The sequence below is a fragment of the Budorcas taxicolor genome, chromosome 16 (assembly GCF_023091745.1).
Source record: "Budorcas taxicolor isolate Tak-1 chromosome 16, Takin1.1, whole genome shotgun sequence".
In the NCBI taxonomy this organism is placed as follows: Eukaryota; Metazoa; Chordata; class Mammalia; order Artiodactyla; family Bovidae; genus Budorcas; species Budorcas taxicolor.
In genome coordinates this window covers 17935251-17958420 of record NC_068925.1, presented here as the reverse complement: position 1 = coordinate 17958420, position 23170 = coordinate 17935251, and the positions used below count along the sequence as shown (strand labels likewise).

At 34.1% G+C, this 23170-nt stretch overlaps 1 pseudogene; it reads left to right on the top strand.

The window, feature by feature from the left end:
* The window catches only part of LOC128061761 (poly(A) polymerase type 3-like), a 164580-nt pseudogene extending 141478 nt beyond the window's left edge, over window positions 1-23102 (top strand).
* Window positions 23103-23170: the final 68 nt, after the last annotated feature.

Sequence of the window (23170 nt, the reverse complement as noted above, 5' to 3'; positions counted from 1 at the left end):
GGCTCCAGGGACCATACATCTGGGTGAGCTGGGACCATCAGTCTGAGACACATCTGTCTGTGACTCCATCTCCTTGTGAGGATCTGCCAGAGGCTCAACCCAAATGGGTGGTACTCACCTCCTCTTTGTGACTCCGCAGTAGTCTGGACCTACTTGAGTGCTTACTTGAGGAGCTGGTTTCCGACAACTGGATTTTTTCCATCCCTGGACGCATGGACTTGGTTTGTTATAGTCACTTTATGCTCCAGTGGTTTACTTTTCATTCTGTTTTGTTGCTATTGTTCTGTCGCTAAGTCCTGTCTGACTGTTTGTGACCCAACGGATTGCAGCATGCCATGCTTCCCTATCCTTTGCTCTCTCCTGAACTTTGCTCGAACTCATGTCCATTGAGTTGGTGATGCCATCTAACCATCTCATCCTCTGCTGTCCCTTTCTCTTTTTGCATGCATGCTTTCCTGGCATCAAGGTCTTTTCCACTGAGTTGGTGTCTTTGCACCCAGTGGCCAAAGTATTGGAGCTTCAGCTTCAGAGTCAGTCCTTCCAATGAATATTCATGGTTGATTTTCTTTAGGATTGACTGGTTTGATCTTCTTGCAGTCCAGGGGACTCTCAAGTCTTCTCTAGCCCCACAATTTGAAGGCATCAATTCTTCATTTGGTGTGTAGCCATTCTTTTACCAGTTAGTACTTTGTGCTCTCATATAATTTCTTGTAGCTAGTGGGCTGCTGTGTAGGGTCTCACAGAGTCGGACAAGACTGAATCGACTTAGCAGCAGCAGCAGCAGCAGCAGGTACACAATTTGGATCTGTTCCATAAGTAATTGCATATTATACTAATCTCTGAACTAGTTACAGTTACTTGAATTATGTTACACAGTAAAAGATGGACTTGCCTCCAACAACTTTCTCCTTTAGCATTAAAAAAAAGGAAAAGAAACCTTCCAGACATTAGGAAAAAAGTAATTTGCGAACGAAAAAGGTAGGAAAGCAATTTAGTTTGAGCACACATCTAATACACTACAAAAGTTTCACATTAGCTGGTGTCTCAAAATATTTGGGGTAGAATTTTCAATATTAAGACATTTCCTGTGAAAGCAAACACTGTTTATTCTTGTACCTATATACATGGCTTTTTATTCCATACTGAACTACAGAAAATTTCATAAAATACAAAAGAATCTTTGCAACTCAAGAAATCAATCCCATTCCTGCTTGTATCTATGTCCTCACTTAGATCCAGACCAGTTTCTTACAATAATGCTCTGTGAAGCTGTTCATTGATTTACTGTGATTTCTTTAGCATTTACATTGGATTATGTCATTTCAAATGCCTTGGTTTTCCAAAATATCTTCATATTGTGCTGACATTTCAACACCGTTTTCTCTGAATATATGATTCTTGGATCATAGATCTTTCCTTTTGATATATAATACATATTGTTCCATTGTCTTCCATCTTTTAGTGCTGCAGTTAAGTCTAAACTCCTTTGATTTTCATTCTTCTTAAGAACTTTATATTGTCTAAATACTTATAATAATCCAACTTGAGAAGCATTTTAAAACTACAGGCTAAAGGCCCACCATTTTTGTTACTTTTGTTAAATTTTGTATGCTCTTTTATGTGTACATTTAAATTAGCCCTAACTCAGAGAAATTTGCTCATTTATTACCTTTGTAAATCTCCATTTTCTCTTCTCAAAAGATGTTAAGATTCTCAATGCTATCCACATAATATTATTAATTTTTTAAATATTCTCAGTCACCAAAGAATCATATCTCAGCTTACAAGGTGGTTTTTATGATCACACATTTTGAAAACCATTGGAATATTTTGGATGATGAAGAAGAAATGAAGTCGCTCAGTCGTGCCTGACTCATTGTAACCCCATGGACAGTAGCCTGCACCAGGCTCCTCCATCCATGGGATTTTCTAGGCAAGAGTACTGGGGTGGGTTGTCATTTCCTTCACCAGGGAATCTTCCCTACCCCGGGATCGAACCCAGGTCTCCTACATTGTAGACAAACGCTTTACCATCTGAGCTACCAGGGAAGTCCATTTTAGATGATACCATTTCCTAAATAAGTAGCTACCATGATATTTGATATTTTGCCGATGTTAGATTTGACATGGTATTTATCCAAATAAATCTAAATGAGTTCCACTGAAGACTATGCATGACCAGAAATGGAGATAGTAGAAAATATTATTTACTTGCAATTAACTGAAGGACTGATGCTAAAGCTGAAACTCCAGTACTTTGGCGACCTCATGTGAAAAGTTGACTCATTGGAAAAGACTCTGATGCTGGGAGGGATTGGGGGCAGGAGGAGAAGGGGACGACAGAGGATGAGATGGCTGTATGGCATCACCAACTCGATGGACATGAGTTTGAGTGAACTCCGGGAGTTTGTGATGGACAGGGAGGCCTGGCGTGCTGCGATTCATGGGGTCACAAAGAGTCAGACACGACTGAGCGACTGAATTGACTGAACTGAACTGTTACTCCTAGAACATGCGTGTCCTTCAATGAACCAATTGTAGTTTATAGTGTGATGCCTTTGTGCTTTGGCTATATGACTTTGTCCAAAGAATATGATTGAACATAATGAATGCAAAGGAGATTCATTCATATTGTTTACTTTAGTTACTGCATACTCAAGATTGTTATTTACCACCCTCTTCTCTCCTTTGGTTTTACCATAAACAGATGTTTAGAATTAGAGATTTGACCAGATTTTGATTCAGTTTTTCAGCAAGACCACTTCCTAGGTGATTGTGTATGTTTCCTGTTTTTGTTTTATTGCTTATGTGAAAGTAAGTTTTGTGAAGTTAGCAGTTAGTGATGATCATTGTCCAGATCCATTATTTCATTTGTTGTTGCAAATGGTCCTTTTTTTTTTTTTTTACCCCATGACTTCTTTCTTATTTTTCAGTTGGCATACTTTCAGAATGAGAAATTTCATGTCATCAAATGTTTATCTTATAAGAGCACAGTTTACACATGAAATATATGTTAAGTATTCAGTTATTTTTTAATTTACTGAAAAGTCTTCAAAAGAATCAATTTGTTCTGTAGTATGAAGTGCAATAGGATTTGTATTTTTTTAATTTTTAAATTTTATTTTTATATCATTAAGAACATATGTGATGTTTTTCAATAGATGTCAGTTATGTTGTTCATTGGTGCTCAAATTATGCAATTATGGCTGTAGAACCTTCTTCAGATTGGCTCATATTAGCCCTTATTTAACTTGTGACTTGCCGGTGACTCAGACAGTAAAGAATCTGCCTGCAATGCAGGAGACCTGGGTTCAATCCCTGGGTCGGGATAACTACCTGGAGAAGGGAATGGCTACCCAATAAGTATTCTTGCCTGGAGAAGTCCATGAACAGAGGAACCCCATGGGCTACAGTCCATGGGGTCACAAAGAACCAGACTCAACTGAATGACTAACAGTTTCCTTTCATTCTTTTATACATGTCTTTACTTATTTTTCCCATAATAATATTAGTTTTTGATACCTTCCTTTTACTTTAATATGACAATGCATTCCAGTATCATTTTGTACTTTTTCTGCTTCAGTTCTGAAATTAGTAATTATTCAAAAAAAAAAAAAAAGCTCTTAGTGGAAAATCATCTTTAGAGCCCAGTATATGAGCTGCTCATTCTAAATTATTGATCATTGTTTCTACATATTTTAATGGATAAAATCAGAAAGTATATATGTGTCTATTACTATACTATATAAATTTAAATAATACTTGAAATTCAAGTAAGAATTTAGGATTTTTTAAAAACTTGTTATTTATTTTATATTTCCATTTATTTTATCTTAAAGTAAAAAATCTTGGTTCCTAATAACATCATCACAATGAATTACTTGCTTCATCCTATTGGTATATACATGTATGTATTATCAATAGTTTCAGAAGAAAATATTAATAATAAAACTAATTACTTTATAATCAGATTTCATTGTTTCACTTTTTTTCAGGGTCTTTTGATCCTTAGAGAAGTATCTCACTAGGAAAATGCTATAACATTTTTGAACTTAAAGTCAATGTATATAATTCCTCATTGTAAGGAGTGACAGCAGAAACAGCTAAAAAATGTTGGGATTATTTCTTTCATTTAGCTTTCTATTTTTACAAATGACTTAAATTTTGACATTCAGTAATTATTATGTAAAGCATTCACCTGCTATAAAATTATTTCTGCAAAATGTGGTGCATTCAGAGCAGTCTAATTTCTATTCATGTCCTCCCCATCCTGTTTCTTCCTGTCCATTATACATAAACTAAGTTTAATTTTATTTTCCACTTTTGTAAGTCACATGTATTTATGTGGATTTTAAAGTTTCTTAAATTTGTACTCTTTGAATATGAAAATTTATAAGTACACAGTTGTAAGTTTACAGGGTAATAATAACAAAATTAAGAACTGTACTAGTTATATTTAAATAATTAGTGTCTTTAAACAAATGTGTTAATATTCACAAACCAAATGAAACTCAGACTTTAAGAGAACTGGCATTTCATTATATCAGCTTTATACAAATATAGTATATTTAGCTAATTCATTTTTTGCCAGTATTCTCTTTTGTTGATTTCAGTTATAAAATTTAGTCGTTGCAGTAATTGTGTTTTGCAATATTCAGTCTGCTCATTTGGCGTTTCTTACAATCATAAATAATTTAATACTACATATTTACATAAAATAATGTGTTTAAAACCATAACATTAAACATATTTTTTAGTTATATTTATACAGCATTAGACATTTTGGAAAGCATATGGAATATGCAAAAACAGAATACCATTTTTCTTGAATGATACCCTGACTTGTGTTACTTGGCATCTTGAGATACCCCAAACTCAGCAATTCTAAGTCTTTATGGTTTCTACATTTGTTTGAAGATACATAAATTTTTAATTATTATTCTATTGTAACAAATAATGTTGTGAACATTGCTTTCTTAATTTTAACAAAACTTGAAAAATATTTAAATTATTTCAATTGTTTTCAATATAGAAATATCTTTCAGGAAAATACAAATGCCAGAGCGCTCCCACAGTTAATTACCTTTTCTTTGTTCCTTTGGAGCCATAAATGCCTATTTATAAAAGAGGAACAGATCATACTGGCATTTCTCTCTTTCCTTTTTGCTCATCCTCCATTTATATCTCCATTGCATTCACTTACCTATGTAATCACAACTAAATTCAGTTAACCTAATCATATTTATTTAGTTAAAAAAATAGTTTATCTTAGAAAAACCTTCAAAAACTCATGGACTGAAACTCAGGAAAGGACATTATTTTGCTAATACTTCATGGTAATAACACTAGTTGTCTCTAACTAAAGCACTTGAGATCTTTATGTTCAATTCTTGTATGAAATTCAGTGAAGACATTTGATAGCTTTATCATCATCTCTTTTATTATTTGTCATCCTGAGTTTAAATAATTAAGCATTTTCCTAATAAGGATAATTTCAGTAATGAAATGAAATATATGAGTGTATCTACATTCAACAAGAAAACATAGCCTAAACAAAATAAAGCTTTAGAAGGATGGTAGTCTACAGAAATGCTTTTTTTCATACTTCCTTGATTTTTATCCAGGTAAACAAGTTTTGTGTTCTATTTAGTTCATTATATTTTTAAAAAGTATTTTAGAATATGTAAGAAAGAATGTAAAATCTGATTCATCTTTGTAATCCTATAATCAATATGTTTTACTGGAGAAAGCTTCCTGATTGGAACTCAGCCAATAGCCAACTTAGAGGTGAGGATTAAAGCATGAGTTCCTATTCTGATAGAAATGAAGGTAAATTTGGACTAAATGGAAGATACGACAATATCTAGGAGAGGAAGACGGTACATCTTATGATGCATCATTCCCAGACTGTCTACCAGTGCTTTGGCTAGAGTATTTATTGAATTCATCACTAATTTGCCTGCTAAAAATACACACCTCTAGTCTTTCCAGTATAACAGTAACAAAATCAAATGTAGACATTTTGAAGAGTGAAAATAAGAAACCAATGCCAAATTGGTCAACACTTATTCACTGTGAATATCACACTTACCTTGCTGAGTGGCGATCTTTCAACGTTTACAAGTTGGTGAGGCTGAGGAAGAAGTTCTACTATTATGAATAGCAATGGTGTTAGTATTTTATACAAATAATATAGTAGAATTACTTGCTTAGTAATTTATTTCTCAATCTTGGACAATAAGATAAGTTAAATGCAAATTTATAGGGTAAATTTGTTGCAGATCTTAAGATCAAGATCACCATTGAAATATTTTTCATTATGGTTCTTTCACCCATTGTTTTTCCATTTGTATAAATCTATCAAGTAGGAATAAACATAAAAGTATATCACATAAAAATATGGCAGAGAAATAATTTTCAAATTTTGTATCAAAACTTTAAATATAGTATAGCTTAAAATAAAAGCATTACAGAGTCAACTTTCAATAACAATAGGATGAGGTTTGAAATTGTTTTCGCTTCCCTGGTGGCTCAGACGGTAAAATGTCTGCCTGCAATGCAGGAGACCCGGGTTCGATTCCTGGGTCAGGAAGATCCCCTGGAGAAGGAAATGGCAATCCACTCCAGCACTCTTGCCTGGAAAATCCTATGGACGGAGGAGCCTGATAGGCTACAGTCCATGGGGTTGCAAAGAGTCGGACACACTGAGCGACTTCACTTCACTTCACTTCACTTCGATAACAGAAGCCAAGAGCGATAAAGTTATTCACTTAAAAACACTGAAATGGAAAAACCAGAATGTTTTAAGCTTAGGTCCAGTTTGTGTCTGAAACAAGAAAAGGAATCACTAGGGAATTTTTGGCATAGTTTTGATATTGTAAATTTTCCTCAGGTAATTTCACATCGTTCAGTCAGCAATTATCTCCAAGTTCCACATGTAGTGACTCTTTTTGCCAAGTTAATATAAGCCCTCATGTAGTTCCTAAAATTTAACTACGTTTTAAATACTATATCTGCATGTATTATGTGTTGTATATTTATGCATCTTATATTCTATCAGGCCTAGGTTATATTCAAATAACTTTTGTATCATACAAAAATTTACATATTTTGTTTCCTGTGTAGACAATTTTACCCATGACAAAAGAAGTTCCATATTAGCTTATTCAAGAAATATTCCTGATAGATCTTAGCATTTTATTGGTCACAGGGTGAATGGCAAATCCAGAGTATTAACAAGAAAATGTGTTCTTAGGATAAAGATGAGTGTCCAATAAACAAAGCCCTTTTTAAGACCTTGTAAAGATTTCAGGTGATGTTTCAAAACTATAGTTAAATAGACAAAAGTTATTGTAATGCTGTTAAAATCTACTTTGCTAAACAAGAGAGCATTTGCAAATCGTTAAGGGTTGTTTTGCAAAGAAGCTTCAAAGGATATCAAAATGGAGAAGGAACTACCTCCAAAAGTTTGTATAAGTGACTTTTGTCAAGTGGAGTCTAAGCAATATATAAGAAACCCAAAACATATTTATAAGAAGTTTATCAGCTTGGGCTGAAAAAAAAAAACAAAACACATTTTACAAAAAGTCTTCATGCTTGCAGAAACTAAGATTGTACATTTCAATCCCTTTTTTTTTTTCCCCTTGGCTTCATTTGATATTATTAGACAAAGAAGTACAACTATTTAAGCTCTGGAGAAGGGAGAGTGCATTTTTCATTTGAGAAGACTAGGGGGTTCCAAAGTGGCACAGTGATAAAGAATCCATCTGCTAATGCAAGAGATGCGGGTTCAGTCCCTGGGTTGGAAAGATCCCCTGGAGTAGGAACTGGCAACCCCCTCCAGTTGCCAGGAAATTTCCTGCCTGGAAATTTCCATGGACAGAGGAGGCTAAGGGCCTGTACTTCATGGAGTGGCAGAGTCTGACACAACTGAACAGACACACACATAAATGATTTTAGTCAGGAAGGTGTACTTTGATAGTTTTAAAACTTGATATTCTTTGACAATCCTCTGATGATGAGGTAAGATTTACAGCCACTCCTGTTAAATCTGGCCAGCCTTGAGATTCCTTTTACCAACATAGAAGTAATTCTATGAGACTAGTGCAGTGCCTGCCTTGGGCATGGGGAACATTTTCTCCTGGAGCTTTTGGTTAGGTGTCAGAAGTCTGAACACCCTGACACCATCTTTCTGTTTAGTCCTTCCACTCTCCTCGCTCAGACACTAGACGTATGAGTGCTGTAACTACCACAAAACTGGATACTGCAGAGCCAATTGTTCTAGACTCCAAAGACATGGACCACTTGTAGCTGTTTCAGTCACCCCAAATGGAGGCCTAGATACCATAAAAAAATTATAATACATAGGCATATTTATTTTACATGCTTTTTGAGTTTCCAAACCAAGAATCTCTGACCATAGTGCAATGGTTGTTTTACATCACTACATTGTTAGATGATTTGTGAGGCAGAAACAGATGACTAGAACAGAAGTATGTGGGAATTTCTGAAGTATTTAATCAGGGGATAGCATGACCTTTTGGTTTCAGAAAAGATCACTCTGGCTGCCTGACAGAGAAATGTTTCAAGATATGATAAGTGAAAATGATATCACTAAATAGTTTTCATTGAATTAACTTAAGTAGTGTAGGATGACAATTTCTCAAAGAAAGTTTTGGCATGGTAAATGGGGAGAAACAAATGTGTTCTGCAGGTAGAGCCATAATCACTTCATTATTTGGTTGCCAAATATATAGAACTGCAAGTTAACCTACGTCCATATTCTGTAATTTCATTATGTAGACAAAACTGGCTATCTGTTTAAATATAGATTCTAATTTAACATGTCTGAGCTGAGGCCTGAGATTCTGCATTTTTAGCAGATTCTCTAATGATGTTGATGTTGCTCATCTGCAGTTTACGTGTTGAGTGGTACATTTCTGAGCTACTGTTGCCATGGATAAGATGTAGTTGTTCTTTCTAGGTTTTGAAATAAGCTAGTGTAGTCAAAGATTTGTTATGTATAAAAGGGATAGTTGCAATATCTAGAAATAAAAACAGTCTCAAAACACATATAGTATATTCCAGTAGTCAAATCTTACATAGTTTTTTGAGCAAATCAGAATTTGCTATAATTATAACTGCTCTTTATATCACTCATTATATTTAAATTGAAAAATGCCAAAGCCACAGATTGATTAGGTTTAATTATCTCTGTACACCAATGCATATGTCTGTGCATACACACAACACATGCAAGCATTTTAATATTGAGCATGTAACAATTTGACTTCATAAATTTTCAATAGTATTTGCCTCAAATATCATGATTCTGTCAATCTCATATTTTTCACTGATTTTTAGATTATTTTTGCTTCTACTTATTGATATAAAAATAAGTGACCTAAAAAAAAGAAAATAAGTGACCTAAATAAAAGTAAATATAACCAAGAACTTATACTGTACTGTACTACTATTTGATTATTTCAATTATTCTATATCATAAAGTTATAATTTCCAGTGTACAATTCATAGAAATTAACAGATGCATTGATTTGCATAGCTAACGCCATAATCAGAATACAGAACAGTTCCCATCACTACAAGACTCTGTTGTATTGACCCTTTGCAGTCACACCTTCTCTCCAAACATAACCACTGGCAACCACTGATATAATTTCCTTCAGTATAGCTTTGTCACTTTGAGAATGTACTATGAAAGGAATCATATATTATGTCATATTTTAATTCAATGTAATAGTGATTTAATTAATGTTCATTGTATAAAATATATATGAATACCATTAAAAAAAATTTTAGTAATAATTATTTTAGGACCTTACAGAAAGTTTTTTTTCTATCTTTGGCCAATTTTGTTCACTTTTATTATTTAGATGTGTGTTCATAGTAGATTTTAGGACTATTTTATAAATATGAGATAAAAATATATCAACATTAGGAAACACAACTGAAGGTTTAATAATCAAAAGAAAAATATCTAAAATAATTTTAAAAGGGCTTCAGCGGACTCTAGCCCCATCAGTTTAATAGTTATCAAAGAAAATATTTTGAATACATAAGAACCGCATTGAAATGTACACTTGCATGGTGATATATTCATCTGATTTTATGTTTCTTTGTGTACAGTAGTCATAATTATTTTGAAATTGTTTCCTCAAATTTTTGTTTTTATCCATTCTAAGTGATTTAGTTCTGGGACTTTCCCTCACTATTGGAAATATCAAATAGACGATGCTTCCAGGAAGAGAACATCTTAATGACTAGAGTTACTATCTTACTGTTGTGCTTTGAAATTCAAATCATTATTTGTTTGTATGAAATAATAATTTTGAAATTAGTCTTTGAAATGATTGCAGAAGGTAATTCTACATATTTAGACTTTCTTTATGTTTCTAGTAAACTCAGATAATAGAATTTTTCTGACTCATGGAGGAAGAGAAGTAAGGATGTATCATAAGAATACCCCTACTATATGGGTTCATGAGGTCACAAAGAGTCAGACACAACTGAGCGACTGAACTGAACTGAACTATATGGGTGCAGTAGCACTCACCTTTGGAAGGCATAGTAATGTTAGTCAGGCCTAAAGCATAAGAAAGGAGAGGAGGGGATTTTTTGGGTGGTGGAGGAAAAGATTCTACTTCATGTAAAGAGTTAGTCATAATTTGTCAGTTCTTCCCCTTTATTTACGTCTAAATCTTGATTTTGAAAATACAGAGTTGGTAAAACTGAGCATTGCTTTCAGGTCTTTACTTTAAGGCATGTTATTTTGAATTTATTGGAGAAACAAATCACCAACCAGTGATACAAAGAAGGAACAAGAAATCATTAATGAACAATTATATCAACTGGTGCAGGAAATAAGCAATTAGAACTCGCATGAAGAAAAATCAATACCCACATGTAACTTTTTCCAGCAACAAATTTCAAAGCAATAAAAGTAGGGCTAACTCTACTAATGAAAGCTAGATAACCAAAATTGAAATGCTAAATAGAACAAGATAAGGACAATTCCTGGCTATTAAACAATGACTAGAAAATTTAGGTAGAAATATCCAGACTTTAAAATATTCAAAACTGAATTTATTTTTACTAGATCTGTATAAAAGATACTATCAATTGGAGGTTTTATCATTCTTTCACATAATACTTTTCTATAAAATAGCTAAACAAATTTACAGTCTTCAAAAAGCTTGAAATCAAGTTAGAAAAACAAAGCACTTATAAAGATGAGAAATATACATAATAATCTACTTGTATATGTAATTCAGATAGTTGGTTAAAATCTTTACTCTTTCAGTTCCAACATTTAAAAAAATTGATTTTTAATTTAATTTCATAATAATTTAATTGCTAATAACTACATTGTAATAAACGTATGTATGATATTTTAAGTCAATCTAATTTGCTCTGCTTTGATCATTTGTTAGCATTATTTCTCTTAGCTCTTTATATTTGCATTACATTTTCATTATAATTTACCTTTAAGAGAAGAATGGAAAACTCAGACTCTTTACAAGGTAACATCCATAACATCTGGAATACAATTGAGACAGTTACTAGATTTGTGAAGAACCAAGAAAATGTATGAAAAATGTAAAATTAAATAAATAAATAGGAATAAATATAGACTCCAAAACAACTTTATGTTGGAGCTTGTAATATAAATATGTCTAAGGATTTAATGTAAATAATAGGCATAATAAGGTAACCAATGAAGATTTTCTACTGATAAAGATATATCTACTGATATAGCTATGGGGAAGTTGGTAAAGAATCTGCCTGCAATGCAGGAGACTGGGGTTCAATTCCTGGGTCAGGAAGATCCCCTGGAGAAGGAAATGGCAACCCACTCCAGTACTCTTGCTTGGAGAATCCCATGGACAGAGGAGCCTGGCGGGCAAGAGTCCTGCACAACTTAGTGACTAAACCACCAACCACCAAAGGTATAAAAAGCCAGATGTAAAATCTAGAACTGAAACACATATAAAAGCATAACAGATGAATTTAAAGTCAGATTAAATACTACAGAAGATAAGATTAGTTAAAATTTGAAGATAGGTCAAGTGAAGCTGCCTAAGATGAAGCACAGAGGAAAGCGGCAGGGGGAGTTAAAAGAAAAAAAAAAGGAGAGAGAAAAATTGGAACATAAAGATTATTAGAATAATTAATTCAGACATTTTTCAAAAGTTTTGAAATAATATTAGCTGATTTATCAACAAAACAACACACTCAAAGCGAGATAAACAAGAAGAAAACCTTAGGTAAAGAATCCCCCTGAAATGCAGGAGGCCTCGGTTCCATCCCTGGGTTGGGAGGATCAGATCGCCTGGAGAAGGAAATGGCAACCGACTCCATTGTTCTTGCTTGCAAAATTCCCCGGACAAAGAAGCTTGGCGAGCTATAGTCCATATAGTCACACGAGTTGGACACACCTTAGCAATTAACCACCACAAGATAAGAAATGCTAATAGAGATATATATTATTCTAAATAATAAAAGAATTTAAGGAAGGGGTATAGGAGATGCAAACTATTAGCTGTGAGATAAGCTGCAAGTATATGTTGTACATAGTGCTGAATGGTCAATATTTTATGATGACTGTTAACAAAGAATAACCTTTAAAAATCGTGAGCCACTGTGTTGCTCACCTATAACTTATATAACACTACATAGCAACTATAATTTTAAAATATTTACTCAGCATTTTTTTACATGCCTAGCAGTGTGTACTTTACTTAAGCTACTATATTTCACGTAATTAAAAAAAAAGTTAACATATTCACTTAATAACACATTATAGAAAGTGCCAATTTATGCATTAATTTAATACAGAACAAAAATAGCTGAAGGAAAAAAAATGTATAAAGTAAATGTAGACAAAAACAAAATCTCAGATGGAGATTTTAGTCTTCTCTCAATAGCTGATTGAAAAGTAAACAGAATGGTATCAATTGTTTAGAAAATCACAATAACAACAAATTTAATTGATATCTGTGCAGTATTCTACTTCAATAGGGGCTTCCCTGGTAGCTCACCTGGTAAAGAATCCTCCTGCGATGCAGGAGACCCTGGTTCAATTCCTGGGAGGAGAAGATCCCCTGGAAAGGGATAGTGAAAAACAAATATATTTAAATTAGACAGCTCATATCCATTGTTAATAAAAATATACATTAAGATATTACTTTTTAGCAAATGGTACTAAAAAACAGTGTCATAAATTGTTGTATAGTGTTAAAAGGGTGTTAGAGGCTAATTTATAACTCTAAATACTTATATTAAAATGAAGAAAATTATTAAATTGTCTATATTCCCCTTAAGGCAGAAAACAAAGACCAAATTAAACTCAAATTATTTAGAAGATCATACATAATAAAGATAAAAGAGGAAACCAATGAGTAGAAAAGAGAAGAGCCACAGAAAAAAATCAAAGAAACAAATTTTATTATTTGAAAATAAGTATGCAAAAATAAAATCCTAGCTAAACTGCTGGATCATAAAAAAAATCAAGGGAATTCCAAAAATGCAACTACTTCTGTGTCATTGACTATACTAAAGCCTTTGACTATGTGAATCTCAACAAACTGTGGGAAATTCTTCAAGAAATGGGAATACCAGACCACCTAACCTGCCCCCTGAGAAACTTGTTTGTAGGTCAAGAAACAACAGTTAGAACCGGACATAGAACAAATGACTGGTTCCAAATTGGGAAAGGATTACATCAAGGCTGTATATTGTCACCCTTTTTATTTAACTTATATGCAGAGTACACCACATGAAATGTGGAGCTGGATGAAGCACAAGCTGGAATCAAGATTGCCAGAAGAAATATCAAGAACCTCAGATACACAGATGATCTCAAACTAATGGCAGAAAGCGAAGAGGAACTAAAAGCTTCATGATGAAGTAAAAGAGGAGAGTGAAAAAGCTGGCTTAAAACTCAACATTCAAATAAACTAAGATCATGACATCCAGTCCCATCACTTCATGGCAAATAGATGGGGAAACAATGGAAACAGTGGCAGACATCACTTTGCCAACAAAGATCTGAATAGTCATAGCTGTGTTTTTTTTCAGGAGTCATGTATGGAGGTGAGAGTTAAACCCTAAAGGCTGAGCGCTGAAGAATTGATGCTTTGGAATTGTTTTTCTGAAGAAGACTCTTGAGAGCCCCTTGGACCGCAAGATCAAACCAATCAATCCTAAATGAAATCAACCCTGAATATTCATTGGAAGGATTGACTATTCATTGGAAGGACTGAAACTGAAGCTCCAATACTTTGGCCACATGATGCGAACAGTGGACTCATTGGGAAAGACCCTGATGTTGGGAAAGATTGAGGTCAGGAGGAGAAGCGGGAGACAGAGAATGAGATGGTTGAATGACTCAATGGACATGAGTTTGAGCAAACTCAGGGAGATATGAAGGACAGGGAAGCCTGGTGTGCTGCAGTTCACCTGAAGTTCATGGGGTCACAAATAGACACAACTTAGTGACTGAACAACAACAGAGAGACTACTCAAAGAAAAGAGTAGGGAAATATAAATTTCCAGTATCAGATATCAAAGATAAGATATCCTGCATATCACATAATAAAATATATATCAGAGACTTTCACAAAATGTTGCATGACAATAAACTGAGCATCTTAAATGAAAAGGAATAATTCCTTTAAAGAGAAAAATGACCAAATATTCCTCAGGAATAATCTGAATAGTTCTATAGCTAAGAAAAGAAAAAAAAAAAAGACTGTCACTATAGGAAACTGTCTCCCAGAGTATAATAAGTATATGCTTCTCTCACAAAATCTTTAGAAAATAGAGGGTAAAAGAACAGTTTTGTATTAATTTTACAAAGTGAACACATCGTGGAAGTGAAAATCTTAATAATATTACTGAAAAGAGAAAATTACACTATATTTTATGAAATTAAATTCAAATTCTGAATGAACTGTTATCAAATTCTCTCTAGCAGTTCATAAACAGAGAATGAAAAGACAGCTATAACTGTTGAGGAGTATGTGAAGAAAGGAGAATGCTCAGGCATTGCTGGTGTTAACATAAAAGAATGCACTTTGGAAAACATTTTGGAAATTTCTTAAAATGTTAAGCATATATATATATATATTTAATTTATGACCTAGCAATTCAACCCCAGTAGTGATTGTCTGTTCAAGAGAAATTGTATATATTTCCACATAGAAACTTACAGGTGGATGGTTTTTGCAAGATTATTCATCATATTAATAATAAAAACTGGAAACCACGTAAATGATTTCCACCTAGTGACTGGGTGGACAAAATATGGTATATCCATAGAATGGAATAGTACAGATCAATAAAAAGGAATTACTATAGATACATGCTATGATGTGGCTGAACCTCAAAATATTATGCTCAGTTCAAAATAACATAGTCTGACATAAGTGACTGTGTATTGTATTGTTTTTATATGAAATGTTAAGGAAATGCATATCTATAGAAGCAGATTAGTAATTGTCTGAGAATGGGCAGAGGTTTAACAAAAAATATGTATGAAGAATCCTATTAAAATGATGAAATGTTTTAAAATTTTTGTAATTATTGCATAACTTGATAAACTTACTGAAATGTCATTGATTTGTACACGTGAAATGGGTAACCTATATACGTGAGCTATGCTTCAATAAATTAATTTTTACAAAAGAAGAAAATGTTTGTCTCATATTAAAAAGTCAATTAATATAATTCACTATATTAACAGAATGAAGAAAATAATACATATCAATATTTGAATAAAAAGTCTTTAACAGAATTCAGCACACATTTAAGATAAAAAATAAAAAATTAGAAGTGAATCTCTCAATCAGATAATTAGTAACTAAGGAAAGAAGCCTCATATAAGACAGTTTTTAATTTTCAGGGTCTCTGTATTTTCAACTTAAACCTGAGAATGAGATACTACTTCTTCAGAATGGAGACTTTATATAGTGAAAAAATAAATAATTTGATAAGAACTTGAAAGTAAAAGTATTTATATTTGCAGTGATAGGATAATAGAAAATTCTGTTATAATTTTAAAAAAGAACCTACAAAACCCAAATTATTGCATTAAAGTTTTTGCATATGAGGTCAATATAATACCTAATTTATTTTTGTATAACTACAATTTTTGTTTTGCAACAATGATAAAGTAGCATTCCAATTTGAAGCAAAATAAGGAAATAGAATACTTGGGTTTAAATTGAAATTGGTCAAAAGTTGTATAAACTCTTTATTTAAAACTTCTCAAAAAAGGGAAAAAAGGGAAAAAAGGAAAAAAAAAAGACAAATGAAAAGATGAATCAATCTTCATAAATAAGAAGCCTCAACCTGGTAAAATGTCCTTTCTTTCCGAAATATTTACCTCCAAATTCTAGCAGTTTTTGGCAGAAATTGACAAAATACACTTAAATATATATCTTTTATTTGGGCAATTGTACTCAGGGTGGAGGCAGGACTCCTCCCTCCCTCTGTTTCAGGTCCTTGGTGACAACTGTTGTCCTGAGAAAGTGACTACGTGGTGCCTGTGCAGGAGGTGATGGTCTTTCTATTAACAACTCAGGGATCACAACAAAGGCAGCAACCACACAAGCATTATAGCATCCTATGCTATCTGTTTCAAATCAGTTCAGTCACTCAGTAGTGTCCGACTCTTTGTGACCCCATGAATCACAGCACGCCAACCCTCCCTGTCCATCACCATCTCCCAGAGTTCACTCAGACGTCCATCGAGTCTGTGATGCCATCCAGCCATCTCATCCTCGGTCGTCCCTTTCTCCTGCCCCCAATCCCTCCCAGCATCAGAGTCTTTTCCAATGAGTCAGCTCTTCGCATGAGGTGGCCAAAATACTGGAGTTTCTTTTAGCATCATTCCTTCCAAAGAAATCCCAGGGTTGATCTCCTTCAGAATGGACTGGTTGGATCTCCTTGCAGTCCAAAGGACTCTCAAGAGTCTTCTCCAACACCACAGTTCAAACGCATCAATTCTTCAGTGCTCAGCTTTCTTCACAGTCCAACTCCCACATCCATACATGACCACAGGAAAAACCATAGCCTTGACTAGACGGACCTTAGTCGGCAAAGTAATGGCTCTGCTTCTGAATATACCATCTAGATTGGTCATAACTTTTCTTCCATGGAGTGTCTTTTAATTTCATGGCTGCAGTCACTATCTGCAGTGATTTTGGAGCCCCCAAAAATAAAGTCTGACACTGTTTCTACTGTTTCCCCATCTATTTCCCATGAAGTGATGGGACCAGATGCCATGATCTTCGTTTTCTGAAAGTTGAGCTTTAAGCCAACTTTTTCACCCTCCTCTTTCACTTTCATCAAGAGACTTTTTAGTTCCTCTTCACTTTCTGCCATAAGGGTGGTGTCATCTGCATATCTGAGGTTCTTGATATTTCTCCCGGCAATCTTGATCCCAGCTTGTGTTTCTTCCAGTCCAGCGTTTCTCATGATGTACTCTGCATAGAAGTTAAATAAGCAGGGTGACAATATACAGCCTTGACGTACTCCTTTTCCTATTTGGAACCAGTCTGTCGTTCCATGTCCAGTTCTAACTGCTGCTTCCTGACTTGCATACAGATTTCTCAAGAGGCAGGTTAGGTGGTCTGGTATTCCCATCTCTTTCAGAATTTTCCACAGTTTATTGTGATCCACACAGTCAAAGGCTTTGGCAGAGTCAATAAAGCAGAAATAGATGTTTTTCTGGAACTCTTGCTTTTTCCATGATCCAGAGGATGTTGGCAATTTGATCTCTGGTTCCTCTGCCTTTTCTAAAACCAGCTTGAACATCAGGGAGTTCGCGGTTCACATATTGCTGAAGCCTGGCTTGGAGAATTTTGAGCATTACTTTACTAGCATGTGAGATGAGGGCAATTGTGCGGTAGTTTGAGCATTCTTTGGCATTGCCTTTCTTTGGAATTGGAATGAAAACTGACCTTTTCCATTCCTGTGGCCACTGCTGAGTTTTCCAAATGTGCTGGCATATTGAGTGTAGCACTTTCACAGCATCATCTTTTAGGATTTGAAACAGCTCAACTGGAATTCCATCACCTCCACTAGCTTTGTTCATAGTGATGCTTTCTAAGGCCCACTTTACTTCACATTCCAAGATATCTGGCTCTAGATTAGTGATCACATCATCATGATTATCTGGGTCGTGAAGATCTTTTTGTACAGTTCTTCCGTGTATTCTTGCCACCTCTTCTTAATATCTTCTGCTTCTGTTAGGTCTAAACCATTTCTGTCCTTTATCGACCCATCTTTGCATGAAATGTTCCCTTGGTATCTCTAATTTTCTTGAAGAGCTCTCCAGTCTTTCCCATTCTGTTGTTTTCCTCTATTTCTTTGCATTGATCGCTGAAGAAGGCATTCTTATCTCTTCTTGCTATTCTTTGGAATGCTGCATTCAGATGCTTATATCTTTCCTTTTCTCCTTTGCTTTTCACCTCTCTTCTTTTCACAGCTATTTGTAAGGCCTCCCCAGACAGCCATTTTGCTTTTTTTGCATTTCTTTTCCATGGGAATGGTCTTGATCCCTGTCTCCTGTACAATGTCATGAACCTCATTCCATAGTTCATCAGGCACTCTGTCTATCAGATCTAGACCCTTAAATCTATTTCTTCCTTTCACTGTGCAGACCCAAGAGGAGACTGACTTAAACTGACTGAGATTTCAAAGCCCTTTGTGGTTTCTGAAGAGTAACTGCAATGCAAGACTCTAACTTTGGGAAATTTAGCCTAATGAAAGAGTGGATACAAGAATTCGGCAAAAGCAAGAATTTTCCACAATCTGTAATTGAAAATGTTGAAGGAAAAATTTTTACGCTTGGATCTTGCCCATTAGGAATGCCTATAAAAGGTGCCAATACTGATGTGTGTTGCACCAAGATATATTGATTGAAGTTACTTTTTCACCTCATTCTATAAATTGAATTTACAGGTAGAAGTGAAGATTTAGAGCCATTGAAGCATTTGTGCCTGTTATCAAACTGTGTTTTGATGGCTTAAGGATTGATTTTTTTTTTTTTTTCAAGATTAGTACTGCAGACTATTTCAGAATATTTGGACCTAGGAGAGATAGTCTGCTTAAAAAGTATTAAAAGATAGAATTTGTGTAAGGAGTCTAAATGGTTCCAGGGGAACCAATAAAATTTCACATCTGTTTCTAATTAGTGACAACTTCAGGTTAACAGGGGGCCAAACTTCACACATCTATTTCAATATATTTCCTTGATGCTATTTCTTGGACTAAAAGTAAGTAACAGAACTTGCCAACTTTATCCAAATATAATAGCATCAACTTTTGTACATTGATTCCTCAGTGTTTTCTAAATGGTATGTGTTAGATTATATTAAAATTTATTTAAAAATAAATAACTGACAATAAAATATCTCACATTAAAAAAAATGGATAGCCAGGGTGATCATTAAAAAGAAGAACCAATAAAAAGACATATACTAATTTACTTAGAGTTATGAAAAGATTGAGGGCAGGAAGAGAGGGGACAACAGAGGATGAAATGGTTGGATGGCATCACTGACTCAATGGACATGAGTTTGAGTAAGCTCCAGGAGTTGGTGATGGGCAGGGAGGCCTGGCATGCTGCAGTCCACAGGGTCTCAAAGAGTGGGACACGACTGAACGACTGAACTGAACTGACGCTATTTCCACATTAACCAAAAGAGTGTGGCATGGATCTGAGGATAGAAAGGTACAAAGACACTTGGAGACCAGAGCTCTATCCCTGGGTTGGGAAAATGCCCTGAAGGAAGAAATAGCAACCCACTCCAGTATTCTTGCCTGGAGAATTCCATGAACAGAGGAACCTGGTGGGCTCTACAGTCCATGGGGTCATAAAGAGTTGGACATGGCTGAGCAACTAATACTTTCCTCACACACTTAAATCATGTCAAAGATGTTCCAAGGAAAATGGAAATCTTTGAAACAAATGGCTGGGACAACTTATAAATACTTTAAAACGTTGTAACTTGTCATTTATCTCACACCATACATCAAAAATTAATTTGAGATGAATCATTGAGATAAATATAGACACAAGTATTAAAAAGTTTCTAGAAGAAAACGTAGGTACATATTTTCTCAGATTTTGAATGAGCAAGTATTTCTTAAATTGGACCCAGAAAGTGTAACATTTCTAGAAAAGCACAAGCTGGTTCCTTCAAAATTAAAATCTGCCCATCAAAAAATATGTTTCACAAAATGATGGCAGAACAGGATGGGGAAATATTTTATACTTACATAAAATAATTATATGTTTATATATATTTGTCTTTCCAAAACTCATATATTGAAGCCAAAATTCATATGGCTCTTCAATATGACTGTATTCAGAGATGGGGCTTTTAAGGAGTTAATACAAGTTAAAGAAGGATATAAGCATGGGGCTGTAATTCAATATGACTGGTATGTTCATAAGAAGAGAGAGAGAGACCAGGGTTATATGTACTCAGAGAAAAGGTGACATGAGAACACAGTAATACCCTGGCAGTCTTTCAGGGAAAAGGGAATGGTCTAAGGAGAAATCAAACCTGTTGACCCATTGATGTTGAACATCTAACCTCTAGAATTGTGAGAAATAAATTTCTGTTGTTTAAGCCACCCAGACTGTGATATTTTGTTATGGAATCCTTAAAAGTATAAGAATAATAGTTATTACTACTACTACTATTATATATACAAGAACTTCTTTCCAAAATAAATGAATTATTCAGATAACCTATAAACCAATAATAGAAGAAGGACAAAAATTCAATAAAATGGTATAAACAGTGACAACAAATATTTTTGATAAGGATGTGGAACAACAGAAATTCTCCATACATTGCTAAAAGGAGCTTAAAATAGTACAGTCACTTTGGAAAGTAACTTTGGCAGCTCCTTCTTTAATTAAAATTATAATAACTTTATGACATAGCAATTCCACTCCTATTTAGACAAGAAAAATAGAGGCAGAAATCTAAAAGCAGGTACAAGGATATTTGCATGTAATAGTCAGTAATTGGGAACTATCCTAATGTCAACTAATGAACAGTGGATAAACAAATTATGGCATCATCCTGCAATGTAATACCATGGAGGAATAAAAAAAAAAACAAACTAATGATATATGAAAGCAATGTGAATGAATGTCTTAATCATTATAAGGAGTGGAAGAAGCAAATACAAATGAGTACACAATGCAAGATTCCATTTTTATGAAACATTGGAGCTCCATCAAACCAATCTGTTTTGAAATGCTCACAGTAGAAATCTCATGTGGATGAGATGAAAAAAGAAGTTCCATGAAGGGCCTTTCTAAGCCAACAAGAATTTTCTGTATTTTGATAGTGGTATGGTTTACACAGTTGATGAAAATGTTGAAAGTCATCACAGTGGAAATCAATATATGTACACATTTACCCTATGTAAAATAGATTTCAACAAAAAGGTTAAAAATTCAAGGTCATGAGTAATTAGCAATGATGAAAAGACAAGTATCATTTTTGAATTTAGAGGTATAAAAGAAAATAACCAGCTTAGAATTTACAGTACAATAGCAATTATTAGTTCACCTAAAAACTACCTTCATCATTGAACAGTGCTAATTAAGAAATTTTCACAACTTCTGTAAATTTACTCTGCGGTAACACTTATAATCTCCACACATTCTGACAGTCTTCTCTCATTTTGCTTATCTATTATCTCCTGCTTTCTCTTCCAAAACATAGCCAGTATTTAAGCTCCCATATTTTCATAGAAAATTCTAAAAATATTAAGTTTCTTTTGTTTTCAATTTTCTCCCATTAAATATCCAAACCTACAGTAGTTGGAGTTATTCTTTCCTACTTCTTATTGCTTGTGGTGGAATAATATTCTCTTTTCCTAATGCCAGTGTAACCCTCATTCCAGTCCCTTTTAAAATACCTAAATTTTCAGCTATCTTCTTTTCTAATTCTGTTCCACCTGTTTCCCTTTATTGGTACTTTCCTCAGCATCCCCACGGGCTCTATCCTTTCCCATTCTCTTTTTACAGCTATGTCTTCAAAAAATATTTACATTTACTTTTTTCCTCTCTCCCTAAACTCTTTCTAATCAACTTCTAACATTCTGTTTTTTGTTTGTTTGTTTGCTTTAAAAAAAAAAAAGAGTTTCATAAATTGTGTGCCAGTGGATCCAGTGGAAACATTTTATTTCATACATATTTGACACTCAGAGTATTAGACTTGTTGACCTCTTCCTCAATATATTCTTTGGTTCTTGGACATTTTATTCACTTGACTTTCTGTCTCTGGCTCATGTCAGATTCTTTTACAGGCTTCTTTGCTTTTTGGTTAATGTTGAGGGAACGTCAGAGCCACAGCCAAGGTCTTAAATTTTTCACTCTTTAAACCTGCCATAGATGATGGCACATACTCCTGTGTAGCCTATAATCTTCTCATACTACAGTCTCACACATACATGTCTAAGGTCCACATCTAATTCTTTGGCCTCACGTTCTTAGCATTGACTATTTCTTAGAACTAACCACTTGGGTATTTCACAAGCATCTCAAAACACCACCTGTCCCAAATGAAAGACTTTGCTTTAGTGCTCCCCACTCCAACGATGCTTTTCTCTTATCCCATCAGTCTGTAATTTCATTTTATCCAGTTATTCATTCAGGCTTCTAAGCTCCTGATCTTGCTTATTTAAATGATAGTCTTCATTGTTCACTGACCTCCTCAGCTTTACAATTTTCTACTTCCCTCTTACCTTCTAGACTAGTTTGTCTTATTTTATGCTCTCCAAAGCATCCTGTTCTTTCCTGTTTCTAAGATGTATTTTTTTAAATTATTTGACCTATATCCACATATTCTAACTGAAATCCAATTTTAATGGGGATTCAGGAACGACTTTACCCACTTTTCTAGCTTCAACTCATTGAAATTCTTATCCCATAGCATGATTTCAAAAGTATGTATTGAATTAATTAGTTAATTAATGACAATCTTTTTGTGACTAGGAGCCTAGAAGGAAATAAAACACAATATGTGCACTACCTCAACGTTTGTTGAATGTCCATTTATTCTACTTTCTGCTTATTAACAATAAATAATAGAAGAAATTGTTAGTTAATAGTAAC